At 41.3% G+C, this 19,891-nt stretch overlaps 3 long non-coding RNA genes across 3 annotated transcripts; 1 reads left to right on the forward strand and 2 right to left on the reverse strand.

Moving 5' to 3' along the window:
* Positions 1–4,599: 4,599 nt before the first annotated feature.
* Positions 4,600–7,425, forward strand: LOC109781273 (uncharacterized). The gene is made up of 2 exons (XR_012187495.1): positions 4,600–5,562; positions 7,046–7,425. It is a non-coding gene; the product is annotated as an uncharacterized lncRNA (long non-coding RNA).
* Positions 7,426–9,481: 2,056 nt separating this feature from the next.
* LOC109781271 (uncharacterized) lies at positions 9,482–13,620 on the reverse strand. The gene is made up of 5 exons (XR_012186830.1): positions 13,043–13,620; positions 12,362–12,771; positions 11,034–12,263; positions 10,272–10,366; positions 9,482–9,709 (listed from the first exon to the last, which is right to left on the reverse strand). It is a non-coding gene; the product is annotated as an uncharacterized lncRNA (long non-coding RNA).
* A 5,286-nt stretch (positions 13,621–18,906) lies between these two features.
* LOC141025350 (uncharacterized) lies at positions 18,907–19,483 on the reverse strand. The gene is made up of 2 exons (XR_012186831.1): positions 19,372–19,483; positions 18,907–19,249 (listed from the first exon to the last, which is right to left on the reverse strand). It is a non-coding gene; the product is annotated as an uncharacterized lncRNA (long non-coding RNA).
* Positions 19,484–19,891: the final 408 nt, after the last annotated feature.

A 19,891-nucleotide genomic window follows, 5' to 3' on the forward strand; every position in this document is an offset into this window, starting at 1 on the left:
CACCATCAGACTGATTCATGTATATGTTCTATTTGTGGTATACAAGATAAAGACATCTTTCATGCTCTGGTGAGCTGTTCTAAAGCTCGTGCTCTACGACTGGCCTTGAGAGAGCTATAGAATATTCCGGATGAAGAGTTCTTCAAGTGCACGGGACCAGATTGGTTATTGATTTTGCTGGCGCAGTTGGGCTTGCAGCAGAGGGAGCAAATCTTTTTTCTTTTCTGGCGAGCATGGCATTTGAGAAATGATTTAATTTTTGGGAATGGAAAAGAATCCGTTAATGCCTCTGCATATTTTATGGACAATTATTGGCCACTTTCACGTCCAGTCACGACACCGTTCAATTGAACGCTAGCAAAAAAGGTAAGGAGAAGGAGAGCGCTGTTGTTGCTGATTATGCACCATTAAAAGATCATGTGGTGTGTACTCCTCCCACTGATGACCATATCAATATCAATGTTGACGCTAGTTTTGTGGAGAGTACTAATGCAGCCAGTGTGGGGGTTGTAGCTTGTAATTCTTCAGGAGAAATTATTGTTTCTTCGTGGGATTTTATTGATCGGTGTACCAGTGTGAATGAAGCTGAGCTACGCGCCTACCTTGCAGGACTTTATATAGGTATCACCCTTCATCAATCTATTGTTTTAGAGACTGACTGTGCTTTCGTACATTCGTTTTTTTGCAAATGAGAAGCTTGACATGTCCTCTCTAGCTGATATGATGAATGAGGCTCTGAGTATATCCAGTATGATCCAAAATTTTAATATTTCAAAGATAAGTCGGATTGCCAATGGGGCGGCACATGAGATTGCTAAGTTTAGCTTTAGTACTAGGTTCGATGGGATTCTTTTTAATTCTGTTCCGCCCTGCGTGGTGTATGCTGTAACGAATGATTGTAAGAACATTTCTCTGGATTAATTAATATATGGCATGTTTTGTAAAAAAATAACCTTACCCCCTCCGAACAGAATTAGCAGCATGCAATTAAACACCCAATCATACAGCTGTAAGAGCATGGTTAATAGTATAGCCAGCTGCTGGCAATATGGACATGCCATGTCAGCAAGTGTTAACATTATTAACTGGTCATACAATAGAGTCGGCTATAAGCTTGACTATAAGCTCACATTTTTTCGCTTTCTCTCTATCTCCGTCCTCTCATTAAATGCTTTTGCCTAGGAGCACGAATAGAGCCTAGCTCTTGCATGAGAATCCACTTCTTCACTTTTTCCTTGTCTCTCTCCTCCACATAGGGAAACTGCTATGTAAGCGGGCTTATAACCCACTATTGTACTTGCTCTAAGGAGAAATTGAGAAATACAATAAGTGGTTGTCTGTCATTAGTAAGTCTTGTTCGCTAAGTATGGAAAGGGGATGATACGCGCCGGCGCGCTGGCCCAAATTTGGGTCGGTCGCACTGCAGCCGTTTGATGCATCCTCGTGGGCATTGGATTCCATCAAAAATGGTTCGCCCTACTTCTTCCTCATGCAGCGCCGTGCTTGTTGTCGCCTCCTGTTGGAGCATCGCACCGCCCCTGCCGCTCCAAGCGTTGCGCCGTCCTCGTTATGCTCGTCGCTGTGCTCGTCGCTACCATCGTGGTTCGCAGAAACCCACCGCCAACATCTCATCCCCATTGAAGCATCGCATGGGTAGTTTCATGAGGAAAATGGATGTAGCAAAACAAGTAGGCGGTAGTAGCAAATAATAGATACGATTGCAGCAAAAACGCCTCGCTGTCATCGTCACCGGTTGTAGCTCGCCGTGGAGGGTCGCAATAATTTGAGTCGCCGGTGTAGCAAAAGACGCCGCCGGTTCCAGCAAAACTGGCACCGCTGGTTACAACATTTTGGTTGAAGCTTTCTCAATCTCTGGTAAAAGATTTTTCATCTGCTGGACGAAGCTTTTTTTAAACGGTTACAATTTTTCATGTGTTCGAGAAAGTCTGGTTCAAGCTTTTGTAATGGCTGGTGCTACCTCTTAAGCACTGCGTTGGTTTTCCCTTGAAGAGGAAAGGGTGATGCAGTAAAGTAGCGTAAGTATTTTCCTCAGTTTTTGAGAACCAAGGTATCAATCCAGTAGGAGGTCATGCTCAAGTCCCTTGTACCTACACAAACAAATAAGAGTCTCGCAACCAACGCGATAAAGGGGTTGTCAATCCCTTCACGGTCACTTACGAGAGTGAGGTCTGATAGAGATGATAAGATAATATTTTTGGTATTTTTATGATAAAGAGTAAAAGTAAAGAAAGCAAAGTAAACAGTAATGGAAATAACGGGAGATTAATATGATGGAAAATAGACCCGGGGGCCATAGGTTGCACTAGTGGCTTCTCTCAAGAGCATAAGTATTACGGTGGGTGAACGAATTACTGTCGAGCAATTGATAGAATTGAGCATAGTTATGAGAATATCTAGGTATGATCATTTATATAGGCATCACGTCCGTGACAAGTAGACCGACTCATGCCTGCATCTACTACTATTACTCCACACATCGACCGCTATCCAGCATGCATCTAGAGTATTAAGTTCATAAGAACGGAGTAACGCTTTAAGCAAGATGACATGATGTAAAGGGATAAACTCATGCAATATGATATAAACCCCATCTTTTTATCCTCGGTGGCAACAATACAATACGTGTCGTTTCCCCTACTGTCACTGGGATCGAGCACCGCAAGATTGAACCCAAAGCTAAGCATTTCTCCCATTGCAAGACAGATCAATCTAGTAGGCCAAACCAAACTGATAATTCGAAGAGACTTGCAAAGATAACCAATCATACATAAAAGAATTCAGAGAAGATTCAAATATTGTTCATAGATAATCTTGATCATAAACCCACAATTCATCGGATTTCACAAACACACCGCAAAAGAAGATTACATCGAATAGATCTCCAAGAGAATCAAGGAGAACTTTGTATTGAGATCCAAAGAGAGAGAAGAAGCCATCTAGCTAATAACTATGGACCCGAAGGTCTGAGGTAAACTACTCACACATCATCGGAGAGGCTATGGTGTTGATGTAGAAGCCCTCCATGATCAATGCCCCCTCCGGCAGGACGCCGGAAAAGGCCCCAAGATGGGATCTCACGGGTACAGAAGGTTGCGGCGGTGGAATTAGGTTTTCTTGGTGCTCCTCGATGGTTTGGGGGTACGTAGGTATATATAGGAGGAAGAAGTAGGTCGGTGGAGCCACGAGGGGCCCACGAGGGTGGAGGGCGCGCCTGGGGGGGTGGGCGCGCCCCCTGCCTCGTGGCCGCCTCGTTGGTTGCTTGATGTCCACTCCAAGTCCTTTGGATCATGTTTGTTCCAAAAATCACGCTCCCGAAGGTTTCATTCCGTTTGGACTCCGTTTGATATCTTTTTTCTGCGAAACACTGAAATAGGCAAAAAAAACCAGCAATTTGGCTGGGCCTCCGGTTAATAGGTTAGTCCCAAAAATAATATAAAAGTTTATAAATAAGCCCATTAAACATCCAAAACAGAATATATAATAGCATGGAACAATCAAAAATTATAGATACGTTGGAGACGTATCAGCTGGCTGAAGATTTTTCAATCTCTGGTTGAAGCTTTTGTTAAAACGGTTGCAACTTTTCATGTGTTCCAAAGTCTGGTTGAAGCTTTTTTATCTACTAGATGTAGCATTTTGTGTCCATGGTTGTAGCACGGGCACCGCCATTTGTAGCTGTCCCGGCGTCACGGTTGCATCTCCGCTAGTCGCCATGGTTGTAGCAACGAGGCACCTCTGGTTCAAGCGTTTTGGAATGCCGCCGGTTGCTTGTCACGTGTTGTCGTGTTTAACTCGGATGAGAGATGGCCGTCGGGAATTAGGGGATCGGTCCCCTCGAGCATTGGTAATCGAAGAGAAAAGGACTGGGGAGAGGGAGCTCTTAGGGGGGGAGGGGGAGGAGGGTTGCGACGGCGACTTGTTGTGTGGGACGGGCGGTCAGAGCTGCAACGACGCTGTGGTGTGCGGAGCTGCGTAGCTGAGCGCGTTGACGAGGAAGGGGAGGGGCACGCGTTGTTGTCCACAAGATGGCGATGGATCCCCTGGCTCGCGTGCGACCAACCGAACGCTCAGCCGACGCAGCAGCTCCAAACGTTTTCCATATGGAAAAGGGTATCTAATGACTGAAAGTGCATACATAAAGGAATGGAGGGAGTATATATCATGAATGGGAAATTTTTGTTTATTTCCAAAACTACACGATTAAATGGAAACAAGCGCTAATTGATTTCGCATGTTAATCCTGCAAAATAATCTAAGATTGACAATCAGGGAAAATCAATTAATAATTTAGTTTCTCTTCGCATGTTAATCCTACATAATAATTAATCCCTCGAATTTTGGTTTATTCCAGAAACAACATGCCCGGGGTTTTCTATGCTTGTTAATTCGCACCATGATATTAGATTAGATATGTGTGTTAATTGATAACCTTCTAGTGCAATCAAGAAATCTCTCTGTTACTTGTAATACAGCCCATTAACGGTGGCGCAAAGGGCGAGCCCTGGCGGCATCAACACACTGTTTAATCGCTCGCGCTGCCGTTCCTGATTGGCTCGTTGTGGCTGAAACGATGTTTTATTTTTTGGTGAGAAACCTTCCCAGATAACACCTCCCTCGGTAAAACAGAGATGGAGAGGAAGGAATTTTCCTTCCTTCCCCTTGAAGGCAGCCCAGCTCTTCCTCTTCGGTTCCTCTCACACGCATCCTTTCCTTCCTCTCTCGTCCCCTCCCTGGTGCTCCGCCGCCGCCTTCTTTCTCCACCAAATCTACCCCGTCCCATCGTCCTCATCCACGGCCATCGAGTGAAGGAGCCTGAGCAGGTGAGGGGGTGGCTCTGGGAGTCGATGGTGTCTCCAGAGCGGTCGAGAGGCGTTGGGTCGAAGGCGTCGTGCCTCGGTGGCCGGGATTGGGCAAGTCAGATGGGAAGCAACGATGCCGGAAATTGTTCGCTGCGCCTCCACCTTGTCCCTGGCCCTTCTACGAGCACTTTCTCATGTCCACGGGAGCCCCCTTTCCACCGAGCTCCAGATCCATGACACTAGCAGCGAGGTGAGCAGCGGCAAAGGCTACCACCTAGCAACTCCTCTTTCCTCCTCTTTCATCCTCTCCAACCCGTCTGGAGGTATGCCCACTCTTCTTCTCTTCTTCTTTTATACAACAAAGAGGATAGGCGCAAATCTGAAGATAGTAGTTTAGTTTTCCTTTTATTTTGTATTGTTTCTCCATACTACAAAATTGCAACTTGTGTTTCTTTGGAAGCAATATTTTCATCATATATCAATTTAGATAGGCTACATGGGGACCTTTTGTTCTGACCAGAGTTGATGATTTGTCTTAGGATACAGTTGATGATGTAGTTGAAGATGAATGGTTCTTACTAAGATACATCTGTATATGTATGTGGTTTCTTTGCTTCGGTTGGAGATATATGTGTGGCTTAAAGATATATCTGAAGTTAAATTTCCAAGACATACCATCCGTCAGTGATTATGTATTAATGATTGTTGGGAACTCCTATCTTACTGACGACGCCCCTTGTAGGTAAAATCTCATCTAGACTACTAGATGATCCAAGTGAACAACTATTTCACTTTCAGCTTGTATATCACTGTCTGGCCATAGAAGGTTAGATGGTAATATTGCATCCAAGAAGATGGGTGCCAACTATTTAAAACACGCCTCTCACAAAAAAAGTATAAAAGGATTGCTAACTTGAGTCATGAGATTGTTGAGTTTAGTTCGCCATCTCTTGAATTGGGTGAATTTCATCACAAGAAAGAAGAAGGAACTTGAAATCCATTTTTGCATTTTAAAACAAGTTGATAGTATTTGTGTTTCCTTAATGAGTTGCTAGAGTTTCTTTACAAATGTATTGATGAGAGGCTATGCAATGATCCATATATTCGGTAGGTGTTTATTTTGCACTATAATTATGTGAAGTCTTCGTCTATACAAAACATTTGAGGGGTGGCCGAACTGAAATAAGTTGACCATGTATGGATGACAATTCAATGACTAATGGTTCTCTTTGGCAATTAAAGTGGGTTAGAAAGTTTTCTTTAGCACACTAACTCTTGACTTCTTTTGTGATCACGAGGACTGGGATCATGTATTTGTTTGATAGATTATGTAAACTGAGATCATATATATATATATATGCTACCACGCTACATGTCTCATATACTACCATGTGCTACTATATATACTTATTTATTATTTTAAATATGTTCATATACTATATCTAAGATATTTCAAAGCAAGTTACATGAAAAAATTGCATATGAACCCATAGTTTTTGTTATATTTGTGAAATACGTACATATTTGTACGTAAAAAATGGCATACTCAAAACAAGGTATATACTACCTAACCATTGTTATATACTACATACTATACGTACATACTCTCGATTTCGACAGATACTACATACAACATACAAAACGCAAGTGGTGGTAACTACCACTGCTTGTAGGAAACATATATATATATATATATATGTGTGTGTGTGTGTGTGTGTGTGTGTGCGTGTGTGTGTGTGTGTGTGTGTGTGTGTGTGTGTGGGAGTAGGATTTTCTACAATAGCTTACCACAGAACTAGTTAAGGTTTTCGACGGTGTAAAAGTTCTCAAAAATCTTGAAAAAAATACTGAACCAACACACCTATAATATAACATGATCCAATGGATGGATTAAAAAAATATGACTGCATGTGTCCTAGACAAAAAGAACAAATGGTTCAATATATATTGATCTTGGAGTGAGCTGAAATGCTTGTTTTTTCGCCGAGGACACATAAATGCATTTTTTCACAATCACACTATTGGACCATCTTATTATATTAGAGTGAGGCTCCCCTATTTATTTCATATTTTTTACTTACTTTTAAACCGTTAAGTGTTTAGCAAGCCTTAACTAGTTCTGTGACAAGCTATATATATAGTGGCTTTTGTGAAGCTGCAGGTATATGTTTCCATTTGTTTTTATATTTAATAGAATGTCCATTGTGGATTTTGTGAAACTGTAGGTATATGTTTCCTTCCATCCCTTTGCAAGATTGGCTTATAAAGTATGGAGTATTGATGAATATCAATTGATAGTCACTGGGATGTGAAATTACAACGATGTCAGTATGTATAAGATTTCTCAATTCCACTTTATCTCGAGGAACCGCGAGAAATGTAGTGTACAAATGAGTTCATGGCTTTGCAAGGCATATAAATTTTAGGTGTGCAATCTTTTCACTTAGTGTATGTTGTTCCCGTATGTAGACTTCCTTTTTGATGATATTCACAAATATGTTGAACATGGTTGGAAGTGAACAAATTCTTGTGGAATATGAATATAAAGTTTTGCCTGCTTTTTTTGGATTTTTTTTTCCTAAATGAAGTTTGTCAAGTGTGAAAATGGCCGCACCTGAGACACAATGAAGCGCTTCAGCAATACAAGTGCACCACAAGCATGCCTCAAGCGGCGCGCCAAGGGCGTGCCCCAACCTCTAGTACTAGTCAAGACGTGCACGATTACTACTTCCTCTGTTTTAGAATATAAGGTGTATTGGTTTCCGTGCAAGTCAACCATTTAAATGTTTGACCAAGATTATAGAATAAAATAACAACATCTATAATACCTAGTAGATACAATATGAAACTACTTTTCACGATGAATCAAATGGTATAAATTCCGTATTCTGAATGTTGATATATTTTTCTAACAACTCGGTCAAACTTTCACTTGTTTGACTTTTGAAAAAACAAATACACCTTATATAAAGGAACGGAGGGAGTAATTCGCTTCAGCACAGGAATGCGAGGCTAACCAATGATCAACAAAACGGAGGAGGAACAATGGATCCATAATCGATACATGATCGAGAACAAATCAACAAACCGTTCTTGCCGCTAGCCACGGGGCACGCCGCCTCCTTTTTGTGATGGAGACATCTTTATCCCGTCACTAGTGGCTGGGGCGCGCCTCCTCTGCGTCACTGTGCGCACCAGTCATGCTGATGTACTTGTGAACGTTACATTGCAGTTAAGGTACGGTGAGTAAAATAGAACGGCAGCAGAAGAGTTTTCATTTATAAAGCGGAGCAGGCCACGGTGCTGGCTCATGCATATATGCTAATAGGTCTATATTATTGGCCTGACGTATTCGTTTTTCCAAAGACGTGCTCCACTGTTGCGGCCATGTCTCACGGCCTTGTGAAGCCCTGTGGGTCAGCTTATTGACCCTGCTAGACACCACCGTGTCGCTGCTATTGTTGGTCCTCTCCTCCGCCTCCGAAGACACTCCATCGTCCAGCTCGGGCTGGCCCCTTCTCCTCGTCCACCTACTCTACAGCGCATGGAAGAAACACGCCCATGGTTGTCAATCCATAGCATGGCAACCTTCGGAAGGTAGCAGGGTCGATGGGTACCATCTGCATGAAACTGAACAACATCTTTAGGAGATTAAACCACAAATCCAGAATGACACTAAGCGGCTGAATCACGTCCACATATTATCCCAACACCACAATATATATGCTGCGCGGTTTCCTTAAAGCAGAACAAAATGATTTCTTCAAGGGGAAGCAATTGATGAAAGCATCTCTCTCTCTAATTTCTCAAATTTGTTGCTTATCATTGAAGTATCTATCAAATGATTCGGAAGGAAAAAATCATCATTCCTTGAGATCATATATTCGATGTACTAAAAATGAAAACGCTCAATCTACCATCAGAATTACATGTCATTACCTTGTCCGAGTTGACGTCATCGCTGGATGAACCAATGAACCAACCCCTTTCTATATGCTACAGTGATGTGATGATCATGGATTATAAGAAAGTAGGCTAGTTCAGTCTCAAAATGACATCTCCCACAGTATTCAGAGTAAAATCAATACCATTAAGCATTTGAGTCAAATAGATTTGCATAAAAAATAAATTTGGAGGTTGGCATATCTTGATAGCATGAGCTGCACCCTGATGACGCTACAGAAATTGAAACTGTATAGTTTCAACTTTCAACAACTCTGAAGGCTTTAAGCTCGGGCGTTTCTTTTTGTCAAACGGACACCTAACTGTGTGTTTCTTGTATTTTGCTCAGGAATTTACAAGTACTGTAAAAAATACTAAAACTGAATTTATCCTCATCAAACTAAAGAACATTCTTACTCAATACTGTACGAACCAGGGTCTTGAAGCTCATGCATGTTCCCTGTTTTCAGTTATAATTATAAATACTTCTGGCATAGCTTTAAAAACTACCCACAATCTTGACATAAATACTACTACAGATAATTGATATTCATGTCACTATCAGGTGGTGGAAAACAAATTAACTCGAGTATATTCACAAAGCAGATCAATAGATACCAGCAAACAAATGACGACAAGAACGGTTATTTCAGCATTAATATATGTAATATTTTTAGTGATCATACGAATTCTGGGAGAAGCGTGTGTGCTGGATCGAACGTACCCTGACTTCCTCATAGAGCTTCTTCTCCCACTCGTACAGCCTGCCAAGGCTCTCCTTGTGGCTCTAGAAGAGCAGGAATGGCTCCGGCGAAGCTTCACGGATGCCAACTTGCTCGTCATCCTTGACATCTCCTCTCGGAGCAAGTTGACAGGGAGATAAATGTTTACCTTCCATCTATGTATAAATAGCCAATGGTTCCAACAATAATAGCAGTTACCAGCACCTGCAAGAGAATGAATTCACTTCCTAGCAAGTTAAATTAAACTGACAAACATGACAAATAAATTATATTCTCTGATATTTGGCTTCAGATAGGCAGAGGCAACAAGGCACATCACATAGAACTTGCGATGTGCCATCTAGGAAACACCCATTCTACAAAGCTTGGAAATAATCATCTCTATCTATATGTAACTTTGTAGGGCTCCCATCCGATCCACTGAACTATGTCCTGGATTTGGTATATATATATATATATATAAATATATATATATATAAATAAATATATATATATATATATATATATATATATATATAAAATAATTTCAGCTTCTGGATTTCTCTCATAAAACATATTATTCAGATTGACAACAGTCCATTTTGTTATAAATGGGAAACACAAATGAACTAAAGCAGATTCTATGAAAATATGTTTGGACCAAGTAATAGCATTTCAACAGCCTACAAAATTGCAGAAAAAATGAATAGAAAAAAAGAACATATATGATAATAAGAGTCAAGTTCCTGCTCAAATTTGATGAGCTCTGATCGATCGTTTGAGCTACCTCTAGACATGAGGATGGGGGTGATGATTGCAGGGACATGTATGGCAGCATTGTCGGCGACATCTCCATGGGAGGGTGAGAGTGAACGGCAACACCTACAATAAGAACACGTCAGGATCACACATCAAACAAGAAAATTATTCAGCGAACAATAACAAATATATTACATAGATTAATCGCCCTCTGCAGCCTAGTTGAAATCATGGAACTGTGACAAGGAAGAACAACTAAACAAGAATTGGTCATAGGTTGTTATCTCTGAGACCAAAATAAAAGATAGCCCTCAACGGCATGAATGTAAATCTAACCATTTTTCCGTCACTATCTGCCTTTGAAATAGTATTAGAGATCCTTTTTAAAACGTCATAACCCTATGGAAACATAGAAAATTCAGCATCATAAGAGAGAAATATAGGTGCATTTTCTTTTGAGCTTCCATCTTCCCCTACTTCTGAATTGAATTTTCCAGTAATTTTCAATGTGCATACAATAATGTTGATTCAAATTGAAGTGTAGCTCACACTGGGCTGAACAGGGGCTAGTTAGAGGACCCAGCTTTAGTTATCTGGATCATGAAACACTAACTTATCATATTTAAGCTGAAAATAATAGGGCTTATAAAAGAAACATAGCAGAAAGGTAAGTGTACGCATGTAGTGTTGTCATGGGCATGCTTTTCCTTTGTGCTTAGGGACGTCGTGTCGATGTTACTAATAACTAACAAGAAGCATTTATGTTGTGTGATACATAGTATGATCTCACCGAATAAGGCAGATGTATGTATCCATCTTCCATGGAAAGTCCACGGTTAAAAAGCTAGTCCTAGAAAACTGCATTCTGCTAGAGACTTCCTTGGACTGTCACACAAACCTCTCCACTGTAGTGCTCATTATTTAAACTATTTATTAACTAGCGAAATAGTGCTTATAAATTGGAAAAGACTGCACAAGCTATAATATAAAACATAAGGAAAATAAAAATGACATGCTACCTGATAAGAGAGCACAAAGGAAGCACAAGAACAGTAGTATGCCTTCTGGAAAGAAATAAATTTAGCATAAAGGGAGAATGAACAAGCAAGTCACAAGATCACATTCTTCTCATGGAAATTAAAGGGTCTAAAGAATGCATCTCATATTCATCGGAGGATGAAGCTTTGCTAACAGAATCATTATGCAGTAGTATTTTCATCCAAAATTTTCATTTAGTAACTACTATATGTAGGTCAGGTTTTGACAGATATAGCAGTGTCGTGGTATTATACACAATCCACAGCCAAAAGTCTTCACTATTTTTCTACCAAGATTTTTCACGAAGTAATGTATCTTTCCTTTTTAGATGGTACTTCTACATGTAGCATCTTACTCTAATACTGAGTGGTTAACCTGCTTCCTTTCATCAAATATACAATTGCACTATTAGTGGTAGCACTGGCTAATATATGTCATTTTCCTGTAACCCCTAAAGACTGAAACAATGATCGGTGCATACAAATCCTGGTCCGAGACTCCGAGCAATACAAAATCATGACTATGGTCTTTTCTGCATACATATATAGTGCATGCTACTGATATTCTTCCACAAGTAATCTTGTAGCAGCCAAATATAAACGGATTAGTAAAAGCAAATGCTACATGAATAATCAACATGAATATACTTAAAGAATAAAAGTACAACCCCCAAGAGAACAATGAACAATCAAAAGATACTTCCAAAGGAGTTAGTCTAACTCCTGCATCTAAGCAGACCGTACGTATTTGCCTCTCTAGCCATGTATTCAGTCCCTTGTTTCACTCTAAAATTCTCTCATAGAATTAATCACCACAGTTTTGGCACACATTATAGGATCTTCCAGCTATGATGCTCAGACCAGTTCAAAGAGCAGCGGTAATCAAGAAACTTACCTATTTCCATCATTTGTTGCTTCATCATGCTAATATCAGAGTCTCCAGCTTTGCCTCTTTTATCTGATTGACAACAAAAGTCTTCCTTCTGAATAAATATTACAAGACCAAAATATTACGACGTAGAAGGTGCTAAATCAATTGCAAAGAAAGTTGCTCATGAAAACCTAAGGTAGTGAATCTTACCGTCTCCTTGTCACTTCTACCATAGTCCATTTCAAGCCAGGTGTATTTCTTTGAGTAACACCTGAAATTGTTGCAATTGGACCATCCATTATTAGTATTGTGCCAGAACTTGAATTCAAATACACGAATCACTTCGTGTCATGGCATGGGGCTGAGCAGCTCGTTCCGACCTCGGTGACCTACTCTGCCATATCTCTAGTAAACCCTAAAGCTTCCACCATCTTCAGATTCTACAATTAACAGGCACCGGTTAGCATTTCGGGTGGAGATGTTGTTGTTAGTGTTGTTTTGAAAAGCGATATCAAGAGGGAAGGAGAAGCAATCATCAGCCCTGCTAACTTCACCTCTCCACAATAGCTTCTTAACCACATATCAGGCTGCAAAACCAACTGTAACAGAAAGGGTGACACCTGCAAAAACACAAGCGCAAAAAACTCATATGTTGAACATTTATATTATCACAGCTCCTGCTAGCAACTTGAGCCTCCACCACATATTATTGCTCCAACTTTATTTGGAAGCGCAATCGATAACCGGCCAAGAATGAAACACCATCCCCATATTCTCTTTCCTTGATTGAATTGAGACAAATTATCAAAACAAGCTAATCTCAACTAATTTAACCTAGGCATTGTGAATTCTCAGCATCCAAAGAACCAATTTGAGAGATAAAACAATTACCGATAGAAATTTGTGATATATGCTTCCTTTAGCTTTGTCAAATCAGAACGTAGTCCCACTAAACATCCATTGGCTCCAACACTTTCCTTTCTTCCTCATCAGAACGTGAACAAGATAGCACAAGCATCATCTCACAAATATGTACATTATCTGCAGTCCAACTATTCCATACCAGAGGAGAGAAGGGAGTGGCGAGCTGTACCTGAGTGGAGATGTAGGGCCGGCTACCATGGAGCATCGGAGGCATGGCAGTGGTGTGGTCGGCTGCTTGCCGGTAGCACCAGAGAAGACGTCGTAGTGGCCATGCTTGCTAGCATGGCGGCAGCCAGGAAAGGCAACGCAGCAACCAAGGACTCGAACGAACGGATCGGCGAAAGACCACCTCTGATGAGGACATGACTACCTTAGATATGACCAAACATATTGCATACATGCATATTTGTCAGGTGATTTCTAGTGCAAACTATTCAATAATCTATTTATGTTATCCAGAACAAAAATACTTCACACACTTTTGTGTTTTGTCTAATTGCAGGTGTATGGGACATTTGTACAATCCACATATGAAGATAGGGGAAAAAGGAGAAGTTTAGGTTATGTTCAAAAAGTCCTCTCACGTCACTTTTGGGCCAAGAGAAGATAGAGTCCAAGTCTCTCACGTTCTGGATTCAGATTCGGACTGCACAGACATACCTGAATCAAAACGCCAACAACTTTTTCATACGGACTCCGAATTGGTGTGATTCTGTTTTTGTTGGAAAGTAGATTTCGTCCTCTTTCCAACCCAATTGGATTCACCTTTAAATTCGTCCGGAGCGTTGAGATATGGACGAAACAATCTGACGCTGCAGTAGAATCCGAGTCAAACAACAAGTCCAAAGGTGTTGCATCACCTCCACTTGGGCCCATGAGCCTTGTACGACCTAGGGTTGGTTTTAGGCTGCCTTGGGACGTCCTCCCACCTCCTTGGCCGCCACCCCTTGCTCCTATATAAGTAGATCCATCTAGTAGCTTTTCCCTTGGGATTTGTTTAGTTAAAAGTTAGCCATTGCAACTTCGTGTACTTCGTTTGTGTCCAACGACCAGACCAAGACCGCTTACGGATCCCCACCTTTATCAATACTTCATCTATATTCGCAATATTCAGATTGCATTATCATATTCTTGCTTGTTCTTCAATTGCTTGCAGGAATAGACCTTCGTGGTCAGGTTGATTGTGCTGCGGCGTGGTCAATAACCTCTCGGAGTTGGTTTAGCGATTGCTAAGGCGCAACGTCGTGCACGTTTGCAGTCGGATCGTCAAAGTCGTCTCCACCATATCGATAGTTATCATCTCATTGAAAGATCGGGACACTCCCGCCTCTATCAAGTGGTATCAGTTTTCAGGTTGCTCGGTGAGAATTTCCAGTTTCCCTTAGATTAGATTTATTTTCTTACCTATTGTTCAAGAAAAAGCCACAAAAAAGTTAGATCTATTCATCCTTTTGTCCAAGCCAGTCTGAGCCTTTGCAATTTTCTTTTCATTGTTTGCATTATTGAATTATCGGTTGCATCGTCGTGTCGAGTTGCTGGTCTTAGTGTCTAGTTCGTTTAGAGTTTCGAGTTCTGTTCACATTAGTCACGCGCCGCTGCATCGTTATCCCTTCCGCTGTCCACCACACCATCCATCAATTTCCACCACGTGCTACCCATAGTTCATTGTCACAATCATAGTTGAGGTTGTTCACATCTTCGCTTGATCCAATCTGCATCTTATCTAGTTTGTCTTAGAAAGAGGGAGAGAAAAAAAGACAGAGACAAAAAAGAGACAAAAAAAAGAAAAAGAAGTTAGAGAAAAAACAAGAGAAAGAAAAAGAAAAAAAGTGTGAGGAAAAGAAGAGAGAAGAAAAAAAACAAAATTCGGATCTATCTAGACTCAATCTCGTAGTTGAATTCGAATGGGAATCTGTTTTGTGCATTGTTCAGTAAAACACGCATAACTTCCTCATACGAAGTCCGTTTTGGCTCCGCGAGTACTCAAATGAAAGCTAGCGACGAGCCGCATCTAAATAGTTGCAGAGACTAGTTCAATATTTGACACCTCAAAATCGTCTTCTAAATTGGTCTTTTTGCCCTCTGAAGTTCGTGGACACAGCTTATTCCAGTTTTTCAAGCCAGTTTCAGAATTCTTTGACTCCTCATATCAACTCGGAATTGAGTGATTCTTTTTGCATTGGAAAGCTTGAGTTAGTAGCATTCTTTGAAAAAAATTATCAGAAAATTGGCTCAAACTTTTCAAGAGGAAAGTTGGAGAGAGAGTTGTTGTATATCCTGCTTGGCAGTTGTTTTTCATCATTAACTTTACTGCCGTTGTGATCTTCACTTATATCTTGCTGTCCAGAGCTACTTAGTATCCTTCATTGATGCTAGTTGTGCTACGCCGTGACCTCATTAGTGTTCTAGGCTCGCGTCTCAAGTCCGGTCTAGCCTAGGACCAGCACAGTACCGTCGTTGAGCGTTTATTCAACATTGCATCTCTGAATTGATTATTGCTAATATTTTGCTACCATATATAGCCAACCCAGCTCCACATATTTCTGCACCGTGTATACGTACGTTCCTCTGGCAATCGCTTTACACAACCTTCAGAGTTATTTGACACCGCTGGTTACCTGTCACTACCTACTGCTTGGTAAGAACTTGTAAGATATTGATATTTGCTTTACTGTGAGCACTTTACAACCACATCCTAGTAGTTCATAGGAACATTATTCTCGAATTTTGTTTCTTGTTTCTACTAATCATGACAGGTTCCGGAGATAGACGTTCTTGGACGACGGACACATCTTCACCATCACGAGAGTTGGGACAACACACACAAGCACATGGTCAGGTTATCTCTTTACCGTCATTTAAGGGTAGATTTAATCTTGCTATTTATCTAGCTTGGGAGCTTGAAGTAGAACAAGTTTTTAGTCACCATGACTTTTCTGAACTTGAGCGAGTACGAGCTGCCACTAGAGCATTTACTGGTTTTGCTTCTGTTTGGTGGAGTGTGCATTGTAAGAAAAACATTGATAACCAACTCACAACTTGGAAAGATTTGAAAGATGTAATGAGACAACAATTTTTCCCTCCTTACTATCGTCGTGAATTGCTTCGCAAATTTGAACAATTTAAACAAGGCAACAACACTGTTCATGCTTACTACCAAGAGTTCAAATCTTATATGCATCATTGTGACATAGAAGAATCTGAGGATGATACAATGAATAGATTTTTTGGTGGTTTGAACCATGATATTCAGGCACGATTTCAGTATATTCCTCGTTGCATTACTGGTATGTATGTTCGTGCTTGTACCTTTGAGAGATAGTTACAGGAGGATGCATTGGGTGACTACAACAACTACTATTCTAGTTCATGCTCACCACCACCGCTTGGTTCCTCCACCGTTGCACCTACTAGAGCAGCCACGCCTCAGATTGTGAGCGCGACATCATCGCAAGTGTATGGTACATTGCCATCATCCGTACCTACATCAGCTACATCTTTGCGACAAGGTAACTGTAAAGGTATTGATGATATAACTTCACATGAAAATGATGCATGCCTAGTTAACTTGAATACATCATGTGTTGAGTTACCTGTTGATTTGAGCGCATCACCTATTTTAGAGAATCATGTTACTTTCATGAATGCGTCATGTGATCAAACAACGGAAATACCAACAATTTTGAGTACACCAAATGAATTAATTGTTGATGCAAAAGAACAAATGTTTAATCATTTTGATATGACCTCTAATCTTGGTGATGATTCTGTGTCAAATGACTTATTGCATGTTTGCTTATTTAAGCATGTTGTAGCATGTAAATTTGATGCAAGTAAGGTTTATTCACCAATGTTGGGATGGTTTAATGATGAATATTGTCAATCTTTTCATATGAATAAGAGCTTCACTTATATGTGCAAACTGAGTTGCAATACTTTCATGCCTTCTACTTCTTGTGATATTATTTTGCCTTTATATTTTATTAACTATGAAAGTTACTCATGTATACATGTGTCATATGTGCAAAATCCAAGAGAAGTAAAAATGGATGACATATACATATACAACATGTACACCTTGTCTCTTTTGTTAGCCACATTTCAGATTAAGCAACGCCGGGACGGCTTTATTTTCAAGAAGGGGAGGATGATGAGGACATGACTACCTTGGATACGACCAAAAATATTGCATACATGCATATTTGTCAGGTGATTTCTAGTGCAAACTATTCAATAATCTATTTATGTTATCCAGAACAAAAATACTTCACACACTTTTGTGTTTTGTCTAATTGCAGGTGTATGGGACATTTGTACAATCCACATATGAAGATAAGAAAAAAAGGAGAAGTTTAGGTTCTGTTCAAAAATTCCTCTCACATCATTTTTGGGCCAAGAGAAAATAGAGTCCAAGTCTCTCACGTTCTGGATTCAGATTCGGACTGCACAGACATACCTGACTCAAAACGCCAACAACTTTTTAGTACGGACTCCGAATTGGGTGATTCTTTTTTTGTTGGAAAGTAGATTTCGTCCTCTTTCCAACCCAATTGGATTCACCTTTAAATTCGTCCGGAGCGTTGAGATATGGACGAAACAATCTGACGCTGCAGCAGAATCCGAGTCAAACAACAAGTCCAAAAGTGTTGCATCACCTCCACTTGGGCCCATGAGCCTTGTACGACCTAGGGTTGGTTTTAGGCTGCCTTGGGACGTCCTCCCACCTCCTTGGCCGCCACCCCTTGCTCCTATATAAGTAGATCCATCTAGTAGCTTTTCCCTTGGGATTTGTTTAGTTAAAAGTTAGCCATTGCAACTTCGTGTACTTCGTTTGTGTCCAACGACCAGACCAAGACCGCTTACGGATCCCCACCTTTATCAATACTTCATCTATATTCGCAATATTCAGATTGCATTATCATATTCTTGCTTGTTCTTCAACTGCTTGCAGGAATAGACCTTCGTGGTCAGGTTGATTGTGCTGCGGCGTGGTCAATAACCTCTCGGAGTTGGTTTAGCGATTGCTAAGGCGCAACGTCGTGCACGTTTGTAGTTGGATCGTCAAAGTCGTCTCCACCATATCGATAGTTATCATCTCATCGAAAGATCGGGACACTCCCGCCTCTATCAACCTACCACACCAATCCGCCGCCGCCGCTGCCGCCGCTAGGGTTTCGCATCGGGAAGTGAAGCCATGTCAGGGAGAGAGGCTAACAGGATTGCGGGAGAGCGATGGCCCGACGAGGATGGGCGGAAGACGAGAGAAGGTTGCGGGCGGGGGCGGGTGACGCGATGGGTGGCGGCGATGAATGGGCGGGCGTATCTGGCGAAGGTGGGGAGGAGGTGGCGTGCGTCCTCTCTCTGTCTTCTCGAGGAAGGAAACGACCACGCCTTTTTTTCTACGAAGGGAACGTTTCCTTCCAATTGGCCAGCGCGAATAAGTACCACCCTGCCGACGTGGACACAACCAAAGATCGCTCATTGCGCGACCGTTAATGGGTTGTATAGATGCTGTCCGAGTGCATGTGTAAGAAGACATGGTTCCGTTTTGAAAAAAAAAAAAAAAGGCGATTGATACGCATCTAGATCTTAGGGGCTAATTCTATGATAAATGCAAATAGGGGCTATTACGTGCGGGACATTGGTTGTTCTTTAGTTGAATGATTATTATGAGCGAACACACGAAAAACTATTTTGGACATGTTGACAAGTCCTGCCCTTTATTAACTTGTACTATGGTTGTTCTATTTTATGGGGTTTGAAGATGATCCAGGAGATCACTCGCAAATCCTCGTCAACCCCTTTGATGAGGGGATTAAAGGAACAAAGCCTTATTTAGAGAAAAGACATAATTTTTTTGTGAATATAGAAAAAGACATAATAACAGATGAAAATTATATACACGGGCATGATCACGTATCCAAGAATATGCGGCTGTGTATTACATTATTAATCCCCCCAACGAATTTTGTGTCGATCCGATGGAGCTACGACGACGGGCTCAGGGGCAGACCTTCCTGCACTCCTCCGCGGTGTCCCAGCAAGGGTTATTGGGCAGCGTTGCACAGCAGTAGCATTTGTGGCCAAACACACTATCAGTGCATAAACTCTTGTGGCACAGTACCCCTGGATTAAGCTTGATGCCGCCCACGTCTTCAGCCAGGTCACGACCACCTGATCTCGCAACACCCAGAAAGGAGTATAACGCATCAGATAAACTTCAAAGGGATACATGCTAAGGATCTGAGGAGATACATATATACGAACATGCGATGGCTAATCGTGTGTATACATACAGTGCGCGGTGTACGCGTAGCATCCGAGAAGCATGAGGAGTAGAATCGCGACTGCTTTCGCATTCATCTGGCCGCCGTTGCACACCACGGTTACCTAGATTTTTCTTTTCGATGGATGCTTAGCTAGATCTGATGTGGTGCTCGACCCGAGCCCTTGCATCCATTATTTATAGAGATGACCAAGCAGAATAGGATCAGCACCCAATTAATTGGTAATTATAACTTGCTAAATATAAACAGATCCACCAGTACGAAGGTGCCGTTGATTTGGTTAAGAAAAATGGAATGCACTCACAATTAATGGAACCTTTCTTTTGTCTTTGCCACCTTTTTTTAGGGGTTGTCTTTGGCATACTTGTACTAGCGGATATCATTTTGGGTCTCAGGCCATGGAACCTGTTGACGACATTTTTATTGCGGGAACGTGTAGATGAACTCTTTGCTGGGTCGCTGCAGGCATTGTGCCAGCCGAGGACGGGACTCGTTGATTTGATTGAACCGAACTCCTTTTTTTATCACG

Source organism: Aegilops tauschii, chromosome 6 (genome assembly GCF_002575655.3).
Source record: "Aegilops tauschii subsp. strangulata cultivar AL8/78 chromosome 6, Aet v6.0, whole genome shotgun sequence".
NCBI lineage: Eukaryota > Viridiplantae > Streptophyta > Magnoliopsida > Poales > Poaceae > Aegilops > Aegilops tauschii.